At 46.7% G+C, this 18,129-nt stretch overlaps 1 protein-coding gene across 1 annotated transcript in view; it reads left to right on the forward strand.

Moving 5' to 3' along the window:
- Positions 1–18,129, forward strand: part of LOC144783866 (uncharacterized) — a 178,003-nt gene that overhangs the window by 58,366 nt on the left and 101,508 nt on the right. The window lies entirely within an intron of this gene.

The following is an 18,129-nucleotide window of genomic DNA, read 5'->3' on the forward strand; positions in this document are numbered from 1 at the left end:
TGAACCTTACCATCCCCGAGGAGGAGGTCTCTTTCCTGAAGGGGGTCGCGCCCTATCGTTGGGCGGAAGACCACATTAAATACCTGGGCCTGGACCTCACGCCCCACCTCGACTCGTGGTCCACGAGGAACTGGGCCTCCTGCCGCAAGGAGGTTCTGGCGGACCTGCGGAAATGGAAGCCCTTGATGATTTCTTGGCTGGGGCGATTGAATGCGGTCAAGATGTCGGTCCTCCCCCGTATTCTATATGTTTTCCAGTGCCTACCCACCCCGATCCCGCTCCACTGCATCAGGAATCTCCAACGTGACCTCACGTCCTTCATATGGGGTGGCAAGCGACCCCGGTTCTCGCAGAAGGTTCTCATGGAACCGAGAGACAGGGGCGGTCTCGCCTGCCCAAATCTCCTCCACTACTACTGGGCGGCGCATCTTCGGTTCGTGATAGAATGGGGTGCGCGCGAAAGCGACAAGCACTGGTTCCACATGGACCGAGTAGTCACGGGGCGCGCCATATGGGATCTCCCTTGGCTGCCGCGTGTGGCGCGCTCCAGAAGTGCTTACATGGCGGTCCCAACGAAGACGGTTCTTGACGTGTGGGACAGAGTGGCAGTGCCCAAGGGACTAACGACGTTCCCCTCACCACACACCCCCATTGCAGGTAACCCGCACTTCCCTCCTGCCGCCCGGACCCGGGCTTTTGAGAGCTGGACACAGGGAGACTGCAGGGTTGTGGGGGACCTCTTTCTTGGGGGGTCGCCTAAATCGTGGCCAGACTGCAGGGACGAATTTAACCTCCCCTTAACCGCCAGCTTACAATATGCGCAGCTGCGCCACTGGACTTCGGGAGACGACATGTTTCGGGCTGCTACCAGGGCATACACTCCATTCGAGAAGTTGGCACGCTCCCTAGGGGGACTGAAGCGGCTCATCTCCCAGATCTACAACATCCTGCAACACCCCACCAATCCGCCCGCACACCCCTACCAAAGGCAATGGCAGTCGGCGACTGGCGCCGATATCACACCTTCTCAGTGGGCTAGGCTGTGGACTGACATTCCCAAAACCTATCGCAGCATTCCGCAGAGGGAAAACGCATACAAGATGCTTACGCAATGGTACTACACCCCCCTGCGACTCAGCAAAATGTTCCCCACTTCCTCCCCACTGTGCTGGAGGTGTGGCACTGCGACTGGCGACTTCGTACACATCTGGTGGTCGTGCTCTACCCTGGCTGTCTTCTGGAAAGAGGTCCTTAGTCACATCAAGAAGGTGTTGGGTTTCCCCCTCCCCGAGGAGGTATGCACACTCCTGCTGGGCATTCGACCCCCCACACTCAGGGCCCTCACGCGCAGCGACTGGATCCTCACCCTTCACATGTTAGGCGCTGCCAAACAACTCATTGCTCTGTACTGGAAGCGGGCTGAGGCACCGCCGATAGCGTCCTGGTTCGTGCGCCTCTGGCAGGTCCTGACTATGGAGCTGCTCACGGCGCGGATACAATCGAAGGGGGTACGCTTCAAGGCGGTGTGGGAACCTCTTGTGCGCCATCTGTGCTCCATCAGCTATGCCCGCCATATGCCTCCCAGACTTCGCGCCCTGCAGTTATTTGAGGACGCCCTCATCCCTGCTGACCCGAGCAGACTAGGCTCTTAGTCGCTTCCCCCGGTGCAGGCTTGCGTCTCCTATCCCCGACCGGCGACTGCAGTTTCTCCCCCTAGACCCCTCTCCGCCTCGCTACTGCTCAGTCCTCTTCCGACTTTTTCTTCTTTCCTACTTGCCTCTCTGGCTTCCGCCCCTCTTTGGGGCAGTTTGGGCCCCGTTGGGCCTTTTGAAAATGTGACATCACTGCTCCCTCTCCTATACGCGCCTCCCCCGCACAACGATGCATCGCCAGCGTATGGTTGCCTCCTGCCGCCATTGCCCCTAAAGCCACGCAGCCGGCCCCCTCCAGGGGTTGTAGGCAGGGCGCTGTGTTAATGCTCCATCCTCCCCTGGCAACGTGAGTTTACACACTCCTTTTTTGCGCGGCCGGCCCCGACTTGGGGTTGTAGGCTTATCGCTGTGTTCACAATAAAACAGTTTTGAACAAAAAAAAAAAAACCATATTCAAAGTGACATCATGATCAGATATGTTTTCTGCAAAAATGAACACATCATCTTGATATATGCAAACACTAGGAATGTCTTTTAAAACTTTTTCCATCACTCGTTGAAACACAGAGGAAGCAGATACTAATCCAAAGGGCATCCTCTTGAATCTATACGTGCCAAAAGGTGTAATAAACGACGTAAAATCTCTGCAAGACTCTTCTAGTTCAATCTGGTGGTATGCAGAAGTAAGATCTATTGTACTAAAAACTTTGGCGTTACCTAACAAAATCAATAATTCAGCGATATTGGGCAGAGGGTACCTATCGACGATTACACACTTATTAAGTTGCCTGAGGTCGATACATAAACGCAAATCACCATTAGGTTTTCGCGCTGCGACCACTGGAGCCATCCATTCACAACCTTCTATTTCCTCAATTATATCACTTCGCATGAGTTTTTCAATTTCTTTTTTCATGTCTTCTTTTACTGCTAAAGGTACACTCCGGACTTTACAACTTACCGGAATGGAATCACTCTTAACTCGTATCTTGTGTTGATAACCTTTGAGACATCCAAGAGTTTCTTTAAATACATTGGGAAATTTAATTTTTAGCTCAGAAGCAAATTTGTCTTCCAAATTCATTTTAAGTTCACAAGAATATTTGTCTTCCAACGGTCTTACTTCAATAGATTTTTCTTTCCCATCTAAAACACTAAGAATATTATCTCTCAATTGAATACAAGGATTGGCATTGGGGTCTAAAATTACTCCTAAGTCACCTTGATGTATCCAGCTGATAATGCTGTCCCCCTTTCTCGAGACATATACTTTTCCAGACACAAATCTAGATTTATATTCTATAAGGCCTATAAAGTAACCATGCAACTTTATAGGTTTTTTATCATACCCTAAAGGAATGATGTCAGGTTTAAAAAGAGACACCTTCCCTTTTAATTTTTTAGTGAAAAATTCATCAGAAACAATTGTAATTTTTGCACCTGAGTCAAACAATACCTTGGTCTTTTTTCCTTCAACAGATATTTCATCAATGGGATCAGCTCTTTTACACGGGCTTTCGCCATCATAGCCAATGGTTTGAACCACCTCAATATCACAATCAGATCCTGAAGAAGTCCTCTCAAAAATGTCTACTTCTTTCACTTTAGATCTACTTTTTGTTTTGCATAAAGCAGTGACATGACCTTTTAATTTGCATTTACCACAGGTTTGTTTCAGAGCGGGGCATTTTTTATCATTGGCGAGATGACAAGGTTTTCCACATCTAAAACATTTAAGATCATATCCGCTCTTTTTAGTGTCTGCCTTAGCCGGATCTTTAGCATATTTTTCACTTTTAGATCTTACTATTTGAACTTTATTTTCTTTTTCAGTACTTTTTTTAATTATAGCCACACACTTAAGAGAATGCTCTATGCGCTTGGCAACAGATAAAACTTCATCTAGTGAAGGCTCATCTTTTAGCCACAATTCATCACGAACCTTTTCTATTCCACAACCAAACATAAATTGATCACGAATGCGTTCATCAATTAAAGCCCCAAATTTGCAAGAAGATGCAAGTTTTCTTAAGCGAGTTACATAAGATTCAATACTTTCTTCATCATTTTGCATACATTTAGTGAATTGGTACCTTTCAAGAATAGTACTAACTTTGGGTAAGAAATGTAAGTCCAATTTCCTTATACTAATCTCATATTCATTTAAACCATTTGCTTCTGCAGGAGGAAGGTCAGGCAAATCATCAAAGACGTCCTGGCCTTCAGATCCTAAACAGTGTAGTAATAAAGAACATTTTCTCTCAGCACTGAGATTAGTCCCACAAACTTTAGCATAGCGTTCAAAAACCACTTTCCATTTTTTCCATCTGATTGGAGGTTCACCAGGACAAGATAAAAAAAACGGTGCAGCTGTAACATTTTGCATTGTTAGCGAAACGCTATAAATTTGAGAGAAAATATATATATATATAATAACCTCAGAGAATGTTCTAGGACAGTCAGTTGATGTCTGCTGGGCTTGTTGGTGGATGAGATCTTTATTCCTGGATTAAACTTCATCAAATTCACCTACTGAATCCTGGATTTATTGTTGGAAATACTTCACTGGCGTAGTCGGCTTTGAACCCACCCAGGAACAGATCTCAACACAAATCTTTGTGAGGAGAAGGATAACCCTGACAAAAACGCAACTTTGTCAACCCTCACTTAAATGCCTAGCACCCTTAGTGCTACATCAATCGACATCAAGAACTCTTGTCATCAATCAAGATCAAGAACTCTTGTCATCATACATATTCAACTTGTGAGTAATACCTTGCTTCAATTTAATCTTATCTGCGCAAAGCTTTAATTAAATTCAGCTAATCCCACGCTCTCCAGACTTTCCGCGTTTAAATAATTGCTCCCAACCTCATAAAGCGCGAGCAGTCAAGCGTGAAGGAGTCTAATTAACTGTTTAATCAAACCTACTAGCGCGAGGAGATTTCTAATGCGTGCAGTCGCGCACACCCTTTATTGAAAAGTAAACATCCACATTAGAGCGATTGGCAAGTGCGAGGAGATTTCTAACGCGTGCAGTCGCGCACACTTTTTATTGAAAAGTAACTCGTGCAGTCAAGTATATAATACACGAATTGAAAAATAAACGTATGTGCGCAAAGCTATCTGTGCCCGCAAGTCTGTAAAGCCTCTTCACATCTCGCCGTGATTAATTGCTTTGACGCGAGCAGAGAGCCTCAACCATTTGAAAATAAACATAGAGGTGCGCGAAGCTATCTGTGCGCGCAGCCTCTTGATTGAAAATAAACATTCTCATGAGCGAAGAGAGCTCGTGCCTGCACTCTGTAAAAAAGCTGATGTCTAGTGCATGCGCCCAAGTCTAAAACGAATCAATCAAAAATAAACATTCGCTCTCCCCAGCGCGTGAACTGTCTTCAAAAGCACATGCGCAACAAAGCGTGAGGAGCTGTTCACGAAGGAACGTATTTTAACATTAACAAGTATTCGTTTCTCCAGCGCTAAGGAAACGTGAAGCAGCTTCTACTTTTAACTATTGACAATTAATAAATTAACCGTTTACCTTGAAGCAACCTTGAAAGCAAGGGTTTCTGCAGCTCAATCAGACCCTTTTCAGAAGAATTTGAAAGAATTAATTTTATTGGATCCTGAACTTCGCATCTGATTGGTCCATACTTACTCTCTCTTATTAACATTCTGATTGGTTGACATGTATTTCCTGCATTTTTACACATACATAGTCATTATTTTATGAACATTCTCTGAGGTTATTATATATATATATTTTCTCTCAAATTTATAGCGTTTCGCTAACAATGCAAAATGTTACAGCTGCACCGTTTTTTTTATCTTGTCCTGGTGAACCTCCAATCAGATGGAAAAAATGGAAAGTGGTTTTTGAACGCTATGCTAAAGTTTGTGGGACTAATCTCAGTGCTGAGAGAAAATGTTCTTTATTACTACACTGTTTAGGATCTGAAGGCCAGGACGTCTTTGATGATTTGCCTGACCTTCCTCCTGCAGAAGCAAATGGTTTAAATGAATATGAGATTAGTATAAGGAAATTGGACTTACATTTCTTACCCAAAGTTAGTACTATTCTTGAAAGGTACCAATTCACTAAATGTATGCAAAATGATGAAGAAAGTATTGAATCTTATGTAACTCGCTTAAGAAAACTTGCATCTTCTTGCAAATTTGGGGCTTTAATTGATGAACGCATTCGTGATCAATTTATGTTTGGTTGTGGAATAGAAAAGGTTCGTGATGAATTGTGGCTAAAAGATGAGCCTTCACTAGATGAAGTTTTATCTGTTGCCAAGCGCATAGAGCATTCTCTTAAGTGTGTGGCTATAATTAAAAAAAGTACTGAAAAAGAAAATAAAGTTCAAATAGTAAGATCTAAAAGTGAAAAATATGCTAAAGATCCGGCTAAGGCAGACACTAAAAAGAGTGGATATGATCTTAAATGTTTTAGATGTGGAAAACCTGGTCATCTCGCCAATGATAAAAAATGCCCCGCTCTGAAACAAACCTGTGGTAAATGCAAATTAAAAGGTCATGTCACTGCTTTATGCAAAACAAAAAGTAGATCTAAAGTGAAAGAAGTAGACATTTTTGAGAGGACTTCTTCAGGATCTGATTGTGATATTGAGGTGGTTCAAACCATTGGCGATGATGGCGAAAGCCCGTGTAAAAGAGCTGATCCCATTGATGAAATATCTGTTGAAGGAAAAAAGACCAAGGTATTGTTTGACTCAGGTGCAAAAATTACAATTGTTTCTGATGAATTTTTCACTAAAAAATTAAAAGGGAAGGTGTCTCTTTTTAAACCTGACATCATTCCTTTAGGGTATGATAAAAAACCTATAAAGTTGCATGGTTACTTTATAGGCCTTATAGAATATAAATCTAGATTTGTGTCTGGAAAAGTATATGTCTCGAGAAAGGGGGACAGCATTATCAGCTGGATACATCAAGGTGACTTAGGAGTAATTTTAGACCCCAATGCCAATCCTTGTATTCAATTGAGAGATAATATTCTTAGTGTTTTAGATGGGAAAGAAAAATCTATTGAAGTAAGACCGTTGGAAGACAAATATTCTTGTGAACTTAAAATGAATTTGGAAGACAAATTTGCTTCTGAGCTAAAAATTAAATTTCCCAATGTATTTAAAGAAACTCTTGGATGTCTCAAAGGTTATCAACACAAGATACGAGTTAAGAGTGATTCCATTCCGGTAAGTTGTAAAGTCCGGAGTGTACCTTTAGCAGTAAAAGAAGACATGAAAAAAGAAATTGAAAAACTCATGCGAAGTGATATAATTGAGGAAATAGAAGGTTGTGAATGGATGGCTCCAGTGGTCGCAGCGCGAAAACCTAATGGTGATTTGCGTTTATGTATCGACCTCAGGCAACTTAATAAGTGTGTAATCGTCGATAGGTACCCTCTGCCCAATATCGCTGAATTATTGATTTTGTTAGGTAACGCCAAAGTTTTTAGTACAATAGATCTTACTTCTGCATACCACCAGATTGAACTAGAAGAGTCTTGCAGAGATTTTACGTCGTTTATTACACCTTTTGGCACGTATAGATTCAAGAGGATGCCCTTTGGATTAGTATCTGCTTCCTCTGTGTTTCAACGAGTGATGGAAAAAGTTTTAAAAGACATTCCTAGTGTTTGCATATATCAAGATGATGTGTTCATTTTTGCAGAAAACATATCTGATCATGATGTCACTTTGAATATGGTTTTAGAGAGATTCAGCAAACACAATCTCACAATAAAAGCAAGCAAATGTAGATTTAGATCTGACTCTATAAACTACTTAGGACATAATATTTCTGGTGAAGGTGTGAAGCCTAAACCTGAATTAGTTGACACTATAAACAAAATGGTGGCACCAGAGAATAAAACTGAACTCATGAAGCTTTTGGGCATGATTGAATATTATGCAAAATCTATCAAAATTTTTGCTGAATTAACAGTAAACATGAGATGTTTGTTGAGGAAAGGGGTGGAGTTTCATTGGTCTGATCAATGTGAGAATGAGTTCATAAAAATTAAGCAAAAGCTAAACAGGGCTCCTGCATTAAAAAGCTTCAACCCTAAGATCAAGTCCATTTTAGTTACTGATGCAAGTGAAAAAGGTTTAGGTGCTGTATTGAAGCAACATGGTCCTGATGGCATTCAAACCATAATGTTTTTATCTAGGAGTTTGAGAGACGCTGAAACCCGTTATTCTGTTGTAGAGAGGGAGGCTTTGGCCGGTGAGAAAAGTCAAGAAATTTCTGTGGGGGTCTAGGCTTTGATGTCCACACTGATCATAAACCCTTAGTGGAAATCTTTAATAAGAAAGGCTTGGATCTAGTGTCTGGGAGAATATCAAAGTGGGTTATTGGCTTACAAGAATATAGCTTTGATGTTCATTATATTCCAGGTGTTGATAATGGAATTGCAGATGTTCTTTCACGCCTTGTTTCTAAAAGTGGTTTGGATGATGAGGATGATAAATTGGAGTTAGATGATGAAATGGTTTGTTCTATCGATTACGAATTTCTATCTGAAAAAAAATGGTCTGAAGAATTAGGAAAGGATAATACATTATGTGAGGTTATGGCTCTGATAAAAAATGGTTGGGCTTCCAGCAAGGATGGTTCTTCTTTAACTAAGCCCTTTTGGACGGTACGCAGTGAATTATCTGTTGATAAGAATTTGACATACTAAGATTCTATTAAAGCTGCAGTGTTAAATAAGCTGCAGAGCTAATTATCACAGTGCCCTTTTGCCTTCTGCTCCCTTCGTTGCCCCTCACCGTTCCCGCTATTGCGTTCCCTGCGGCCCCGCCCCCCTGACCGCCCATTCGCTGCCCCTGCCCTGCCTCCCACCTCCCAGCTGCTCCTCCCTCCCACCTCCCCAAATATGGCGCCCGCTGCGCGGTGAGGAGAGCGACCCTTGACCCTGCTAGTTAGGCCGCTACCCCTCCGCTCAGCACCGCCTGTGCGTCCCTGCCCCAACTGCCGCTGCTGAGGAAGTTCGAGGCCCTCCTCCACCCGCAGGCTACCAACTGTGCATCATCCCTGGGGCCAGTGGTAGGCCGTAGGTTTGTATCACCATCTGTATCTTATTGTATTGCCTTTATTGTTATTTGGTGTCTGTGACTGCTGTTGTCTGTTTTTCCACCGGTGCCTGTATTTGGTCTGTGCCCTCTTTTCCTTCTGTTCCCCTCGCTGTCCCTGTGTTTTCTCTGCCCATTTTTGCCCTCTTTTCCTTCTGTTCCCTTCGTTGCTGTCATGCCTGCCTAGCTTCCACGGTAGATACGGACGAAATTCCAAGACCATTCCAAGATGGCCTCGCGGCTATGCGCATGCGCGAGGGGTCCGAGCCGGAAATTAAGCTCGCGTCCCCAGGCGCTCAGCGCTTCGCGCTCTAGTTCTTCTGCTCCAAGTGGAGACTTCCGCTGGCCGTTTCCTGTATGCTCGCCCTCGGTTCCTTCGGGGCGTTTTTTGTCTTTGATTTGATGCTCGGCTTTTCCTTTGCCTTGCACCTTTTTTATTTAGTTGCCTCATTACCGGCTCGAGGTCCCGGTGACTATAACCATACCTCGTACCCCGGGATTACAGGCAATTCTTGCACATCGATGCTGCTTCCCTGATTTGCTTAGTGAAAGCTCATTTTCCTTCCTGCCTTCCACCTGCCGAGAGTCATTATCATTAGCTTCTCCCCAGGTGTTTCACGGAGGGATTCATAGATATTCCCAATAGACCCAAGTGCCCAAATCTTTACTTGGGTTCTATTAATTTTTTTTTCCCCTTTTCGCTTTGGGCTGGCTGTCTTAACCAGGTGTCAATGCGGTGTTCCTGGCCCTGTTTTTTGCGGACTCGTCATTTGGCCGGACTACGGTCCCGCTGAATGGCCGGTATTTGCGGGGACAGTGGTGAGGAGTATTGCATGGCATTGTGGGCTTTGTGGTCCGCCTAGCGATATCCCTTCCTCCTTTTTTTGTTTATATGGTTTGTTTCGTTTGCTGGACTTCCTGGATGCTGGCAGTCATCGCAGTACAGGGACACGAAGAACTGGTAAAGCGCTTGTAGCGCACTTTATTTATATTGTGTTCTTCATGCAAGATCTATTGGTGTTCATGTATATACTTCCAATCCTCCAGGCAACTACCTCTGTGATCCTGATCTTTGTTCCATATAAAGAATTATTGCCTACAGATATATCTAGTTAGGTAAGGCAAGGAGTACACTCTGATCAGTATATTGGTAGATACCAAGATCAACACCAGAGATAATATCTCACGTCCCTCTAATCTAGGTCATATCAGATGTTCATAGTTCCATGGTCACATATGGTTTCCTAGTTGCAGTGATTGACACACTCTTGAGCTCTCAGGTAAAGGGTGATTTATGTATTGGTATTCGGGGGATTGTGGGGTGACTGTTGTTGTGCTAATTTATTATTCTTTATAGCTTCACCTTCAGACGGAAGCAGAAGAGAGCTGTCCGAAGAGTCCAGTGTTTTGTCTCCCCCTACTTTCCTTGTTTTGTTCCCTCCTTTCCCTCCATATCACCCTTGTGTCCTAGAGTTTGATAGGCACTGGCGGTGTAGGGGGGAAGGGTTGGGGTTATCAGCGGCTCTTGGCACTCCCGAGGAAACCACCTTCAGCATCCTTACAGTTGCCCTGTAATTGTGTGCCTGTTTTTGCCTTCTGTTCCCTTCGTTGCCCCGTAATTCTGTGCCGGCTTTTGCCTTCTATTCCCTTGTTGCCCCGTAATACAGTGCCAGCTTTTGCCTTCTGTTCCCTTGTTGCCCCCACAATTCTGTGGCCGCTTTTGCCTTCTGTTCCCTTGTTGCCCCCGTAATTCGGTGCCCTTTTGCCGTCTGCTCCCTTCGTCGCCCCTCACTGCTCCCACTCCAGCCGCTGCGGCCCGCCCCCTGACCGCCCATTCGCTGCCTCTGCCCTGCCTCCCGCCTCCAGCTGCTCCACCCTCCCTCCTCCCCATATATGGCGGCCGCGCAGTGGGTGCGCCTAAGGCATGCCCATCTGTGCCCGTCTGTGCCAAGACCGCGCCCAGCCCCAGAAACCCTGGTCCCCGCGCCCGCCACGACGACCGCCGCCGCTACGATGCCAGCACACTTCATGCTCTCAACTCCACACCTGCTTCAAAGCTGCCCCGAAAGACACACAGGGTCCCTTCCCCTGCCGGAACTGCAACTACACCAGCCTGAGAGCCCCCGAACCACCCGCCAAGAAAGGCCACAATCACCTCCGATGCATCCTACTGAACACCCGCTCCGCACGCAAACATGCCGTCGAGCTCTGGGACCTGCTCGACACTTCATCCCCGGACATCGCCTTCCTGACCGAGACCTGGATGAACAACTCCTCCACACCTGACATCGCCATTGCCATCCCAGACGGCTACAAGATCACCCGCAGAGACCGCCCAAAAGGAGTCGGAGGAGGTATCGCCATCGTCCACAAGAACAGCATCAGGGTCTCGACCAGCACCGACGACACTCTCAGCACCGCCAAACACATGCATTTCCAGATCCACACAGATCCCAAGTCCACCCCCAGAAGCACCCTCGTCTACAGACCCCCCGGACCCCGACCCCAGTTCAGCGACTTCATCGTCGACTTCATCATCACGCACACCCTGACCTCCACCGACGACATCCTCTTCGGAGATCTGAACTTTCACCTTGAGAACAACAACGACAGCAACTCCCCCACCCTGATCGATAACCTCGCCAACCTCGAACTGAGGCAACTCGTCACAACGCCTACCCATTCCGCGGGCCACATGCTCGACCCCGTCTTCTCCTCAAGCGCCCATGTCTCCTTCAGCCACACAAACGAACTCCTCTGGACCGACCACCGCTGCATCCACTTCACTTTCCAGAAAACCACCACACATCACCGCATCCAACAGATCCCCCGCCGCTGCTGGAGCAAAATCACTGAAGACCAACTACATGCAAACCGCTCTCAGCCCACCCACCGAACCCTCCAACTGCAACGACACTGCCCGTAGCCTCAGACGCTGGATCGACGACTGCGCCAACATCCTCGCCCCACTGAAGAAACCCTCCTACAGAGACGCCAGCAAGAAGGCCAGCTGGTTCACCCCAGAACTCCTAGCCTCCAAGCAAGCCTGCCAGAAACTAAAGAAGAAATAGCACAGTGAGCAGACGCCGGACGGCCACGCAGCCCACAAGGACGCCATCCACAACCATCACCTCATCAAGACTGCCAAGAGGACCTCCTTCAAAGACCGCCTCGACAACAATGCACACAATAGGAAGGAACTCTTCAACATTGTGAAGGAAATTTCCAACCCCAGCTCCAACACCAACGACATCCCGCCGTTGCAAGCCCTGTGCGACTCCCTCGCCACTTTTTTCCACTGCAAGATAGGAGACATCTACAACAGCTTCAACACCCAGACAGCCCCAACATCAACACAACAGACTCTCCGCACACCGTCAACCACGACCCCCTGCTAGCCTGGGCCAACGTGAGCATCAATAACACCATCAAAACCATAAGCACAATCCACTCCGGCTCCCCGTCAGATACATTACCGTACCACATCTTTAACAAAGCCAGCAGCTCCATTGCACCCCATCTGCGCAACATCAACAATCTCTCCCTCGAGACCGCGACCTTCCCAGAGAGCTGGAAACACGCCGAGATCAACACCCTACTCAAAAAACCCAAGGCGGACCCGAGAGACCTCAAGAACTTCCGGCCCATCTCTCTGCTTCCGTTCCCGGCCAAGGTCATCGAGAAGATCATCAACAGACAGCTAACCCGATACCTTGAAGAAAACAGAATCCTGGACCCTTCCAAGTCAGGGTTCCGCAGCAACTTCAGCAGCGAGGCTGCCCTCATGGCCACCACCTCTGACATCAGGGCTCTGCTGGACAACGGTGAGCCCGCAGCCCTCATCCTCCTGGACCTCTCTGCCGCCCTTGACCGTCCGCCACCGCACACTACGCGCACGGAATGGACCATCTCCTTCCTCTCCAGCAGAACCCAGAGCATCCGCCTCCACCCCCCCATTCCGACCCCAAGCTTCCGAGATAATCTGCGGCGTTGCCCGACAGCCTGACCTCAACATAATCTCCTACGCCGACGACACTCAACTGATCCTCTCCCTCACCAAGGCCCCCATCACCGACTTCCACTAAAGAATGAAGGCCGTCGCCGACTGGATGAAGATCAGACGACGGACAAGACGGAGGTCCTCATCCTTGGCTCCAACACTTCAGCCTGGGACGACTACTGGGGCAGCCCCGACACCCACCGACCACGCACGCAACCTGGAAGTCATCCTCGACTCAACGCTCTCCATGAACAAGCAAGTCAACGCCGTCTCCTCCTCCTGCTTCAACACCCTCCGCATGCTGCACAAGTTCTACAGGTGGATCCCAACAGATACAAGAAGAACAGTCACCCAGGCCCTCGTCAGCAGCAGACTCAACTAAGGAAACACCCTTCACGCGGGTGCCCTGACCAAGCTCATCAAATGACTGCAACTGCACGACTGATCCTCGACATACCACGCCACATCACCCCCCACCTAAGAAACCTGCACTGGCTCCCCGTCAACAAGAGGATATCCTTCAAGCTCCTCATCTACTCACACAAGGCACTCCACAAGACCGGCCCAGCTTACCTCAACAGACAACTTTCCTTCTACATACCTGTAGGAGGGTAGGGTCTGCTTTCCTATGGTCACCCCACTTTTTGCTTTTTGCTTCACTGGTTTTCGACGTAATGTGGCTGTGGGCCTGCTAATCAGACCCACAGCCCAGCTGCTCTCTCTCTAAATTCACCACAATGTTGGATACTACCTCCTTCGGAAAGCCCACTCTTGAGAAAACTCCCAGGAGGGCTCTGGCCACAACAGGCGCTGTTGTGGTCCTTAGGGGAATAGCCTCTGGATACCTGGTGGCATGAACCACTACCACCAGTATAAATCTGTGCCCAGATGCTGTTTGGGAATCCATTGGTCCAACAATGTCTATCCCAACTCTTTCAAAGGGTACCCCCACCACAGGTAGTGGTATCAGGGTGGCCTTTTGTGGTGCCACCTGCTTTGCCACTGGCTTGGCAGGTTACACGGGAGCGACAAAACTCCTTGGTATCTTCTGACATAAGGGGCCAGTGAAAGTGAGGGACAAGCCTGTCCCAAGTCTTGTTCTGGCCCAAGTGTCCTGCTAAAGGAATATCATGGGCTAAGGTAAGAAGGAAACCCCTAAAGGACTGAGGTATAACCAACCTCCTGGAAGCACCAGGCTTGGGGTCTCTAGCCTCAGAATAAAGGAGTCCTTCATCCCAGTACACTCTGTGGGTACCTGTAGCATTCCCAGCAGCCTCAGAAGCAGCTTGCTGTCTGAGGGGTTCAAGAGAGGAACAGTCTAACTGTGCCTGCCTCAAGTCTGCCCTTGATGGTCCCCCTGTCCCAAGAAACTCAACCTGGTCAGGTTCAAGCTCTTCTGGGACAGTTCCCTCAGAGGTCTCAAAATCAGCTTCCTGTGAAAGCTGATCTTCATTTGTAGGCAGGGGGAAGGCACTGCCTTTACCCTACTGCTCTTTCTCTTGGGAGGCACATGGTCCATAGTTTCAGGATCCATGTCCTGTTCAGTGAGGCACTTTTTGGCCTGTGACCTGGTCACAGCAAGGACATGTGATGCTATACCTAACATCTCTGCATGAGTCCTATACTCCACTTCTGACCATTGTGAGGATTCAAGGGCATTGCCCAACAGACATACAACGGGGAGATCTGCACTTACCACAACCCTTTTGAGGCCAGTTACCCCTCCCCAGGAGAAATTAACAATTGCCACACTATGTGTAGTAGTGTCATTGCTAGCATTGGTCACTAGGTAATTATCACCCAGTACAATCTGTCCAGGGTCCACAAAGTTAGGGGTCACCATTGTGACACTGGCACATGTGTCCCTGTATACTTGAGCCACTTTGTTAATTATCAAAGGTGTCTGTCTGTACTTGCCCAGAGTACTGGGACTCACAGTAGAGGACATAGCCATGTCCACATCACAGACAAGAACAGCCTGAGTTGGTATTCTGACTAGGCCAGAATCCATCTCAGTTCCCAGGGTTAACCCGACTATAGCCTTGAGTTGAGAACTACCACTGCCAGCTGAACTAGGGGGTGCAGTTGCCTTAGGGGCAGCAGTGGTAGGGGCTGAATCTTTCTTGGCGCAGTCACTGGTCCAATGACTAGTGGATTTACATACATTACACCAAGGTTTTCTTTGGCCATCTTCTTCTTCTTGGAAGTTTGGGACCCCCCCCCTCATTGGACTTTTGGGGCCCTGTAGAAGACTTCTGGTCTTTTTGTTTCTGATCTCCACCCTTCTGGTCTGCCTTTTCCTGATCACCACCTTGGACCTGGTTTTTCTACTTAACCCTGGTTCTGACCCACTTATCTGCCCTCTTTCCCAATTCTTGGGGAGAGGTCAGATCTGAGTCAATCAGGTGTTGATGCAATAACTGGTTCTGACAATTGTTAAGTATTTGCTCTCTCATGATCAAATTATACAATCCTGTATAGTCCTTAACTTTACTTCCCAGCAACCAGCCTTCCAGAGCCTTAGTGGCACAATCAACAAAATCAGTCCAGTCCTGAGTCCGTGTCTTCTGGGTATCTCTGAACATGAACCTGTACTGTTCAGTGGTTAAGCCAAACCCATCAATCAGAGCACTCTTCAGGACAGTGTAGTTGTTAGCATCCTCATGACTAACTGTGGGGAGCTTATCTCTACCTTTTTCTGAAAAGGAGAGCCACAAGATTGCTACCCACTGACTTTGGGGTACCTGCTGTACTTTGCAGGCCCTCTCCAAAGCAGTTATCCATTTGTGGATGTCATCCCCAATTATGTAGGGGGGCACAATCTTACTCAGGTTTCTATTTGCATAGGTCCTGTCTTTATCCTTAGGGATATTGCTGCCACCAGTGGGCTCTAGCCCATCTAACTTCCTTTCTCTCACGAAAGCAAGTTTTTCCTTGGCTAGGGCAAGTTGCTCTCTCTCAATTCTGAGATTGACTTCCCTCATCCTAGCCTGGTGTTCTCTCCTCTGAGGAGAAGTCATTCCCCTCTGAGAACCCCTAGAAGCATTGGAGTGAAGAGATTCACCTGAGTGAGATCTTTCTCTCCTATACCTCTGATTAAGCCCACTTGAAGGCCTGAATGGGGCTGTCCCATTCTCAGTGGCTTAGGTTAGCCTGGCTAAGTCTCCTGACTGGTACCTGGCTGTCTACCTCTTCCTCAGACTCTTTCTCAACTCCATCCTCATCATCATCTATGATAGGGGGGTCAGTGGCATCATCTGAGGATGGCAGGACCTCATCTGCATTCCCTGTAGGGTCTGTGTCAGAGGCTTTTAGAGCTTCAGACTCATCTAAGAGATCTAGGAGTTGCTGAAGTGTAGGGTTAGACCCTTGTTTCAGCCTTCCTGTGGTACACAAGTGTCTCAGTCCCTTGAAACTGAGGATAGCAAGTTCGGATGGTGCCCTGGGAGGGTCACTCTCCACAGGTGGATGTCCACTGGACTCTCCTGTGCCAGACATTGCTCTAGTGAGGTGTGGGTGTATGCACCTACCTACACTAAGTGTTTTCCTACTAAACCTCTCTAGGAGTTGTAGTCAGGGTGTGCCAGGCCCTTTGCTCTACAACCACTAAGTTCAGTAGAACTTAAGTATTCTAATCTTGTTTTACATGTACCTATAGGTACCTGTGTGATCTTTCAAATGATATTGCTAAGATTACAATTGGTAAAACAACAGCAAGCTCAAATCCCACCACTGCCACCAATGTGAGAAGTTGGCCTGGTATATGATGTTCACTATTCTAGTGAGCACCTTGCACCAGAACCTACTAGCCACTTTATCTGCACCAGAGGATATGGATATAATTATCTGTGTGTCGTCAGCGTACGAAACCAACAAAAACCCATGTATTTGAATCAGCTTAGCCAGAGGGGTGAAGAAGATGTTTCCATATTTCCTCAGTGGCCATGACTAAATCTGATTCTGTTGAGTGGATTGGTCTGAATCCATGTTAGGTGGTATCAAGGAGATCTTTAGATTCTAAGTAACACATCTGCTCTTGATTAATGAATTTTTTCAAGATTTTGGTACGGGGGAAAGAGGGAGGTAAGGCATGATATGGGCTGGTAACTTTTAACTTTGGAGGGATCTAGTGAGGTTTTTTTTTTTTTTTTTTTAGAATAAGCCATATGCAAGCTTTCTTCCAAGAGACGGAGAAAATTCCTGACACAAGAATGTTGTTCAGGAGTGGGTCCAAATGTGTACTAACCTATCCAAAACCATGTAAAGTATTGAGGGAGGACAGGGATCCAACGGGGAGCCCGACTTAATGGATAATAATAAATCACTTACTCTCTTCTGGGTTAGAGAGGAGAAGTTTTGCAGTTGACAGGTAGTTGTGATTCCAGAGGCATTGTCCTCTATTAGCATCTCACTGACTGTGCCTGGAGCATGCCCTGAGAGCTCCTTGTAGACTGTTTGCATTTTGGTCTGAAAAAAGTTCACCACTTTATTGCAAAAGGTTTGATCAGGAGAGAATTGATTCTCCCCCTGAAGTTTAGATAGAGAAATAAAAGTTCCGAAAAGCTTTTTAGTCAAATTTTTTGCTGCCTCTATTTTTGAAGAAAAGTCATAAATTTTGGCGGTTTTGAGTCCTTCTTTATATTCTACTAGGGCTAGCCTGTAGTTTAATTTACCCTGCTCACTATAATCTAGCCTCCAGGTACGTTCTAAACATCTGCACTTGGATTTGAAACTTTTAAGTTCTGCCGTGTACCATTGGACTGAAGATTGGTTCCTGCAGTGTTTAATCGATTTCTCTGGGGCCACGAGATCGATTTCCGATCTGATCCATTGGTTGAAATTATCAGCAGCCTTGTTGTTGTCTTGGTCTAGCGGAGGAGGGTATCTAAACAAGACCTCTTCTAAGTTGGTTTGATTAATTTTCTGCTGCAATCAATCGGGTCTTAGTAACAAGCAGCCTGTTGTAAGAGGGCATTATTTTCCCCTGAAGAAGGAGCTTTTCAAAAAAAACTTTATTTTGCATTTCTACCAGAACAAAGAATTAAATGAGCAAGTACATACAATTTTTGAGAATTAAGACCGTCTTAGCATCTCAGAGACATTATCCAAAGCGTTAATTGTTGTGTTCGACAAAGCACCATCTTATACGACCAGTGATATGAACAATAACATGACACAATGGGGTCCACGACCCGTTCCCACCCACAGAGCAAATGTTAACGATAATTCACCCCTGACAGTCATATCCTCCGCTTTCCACTGCCCATTCTAATGCCTCAATGTGGCGAAGCTGCTGTGGGAATATAACACCTGTAACCCAATATCTCGGACAGAGTCACCCCACTCCCGCTGGGACTATTCCCGGCTCCAGTTGCGA

Source organism: Lissotriton helveticus, chromosome 1_1, assembly GCF_964261635.1.
Source record: "Lissotriton helveticus chromosome 1_1, aLisHel1.1, whole genome shotgun sequence".
In the NCBI taxonomy this organism is placed as follows: Eukaryota; Metazoa; Chordata; class Amphibia; order Caudata; family Salamandridae; genus Lissotriton; species Lissotriton helveticus.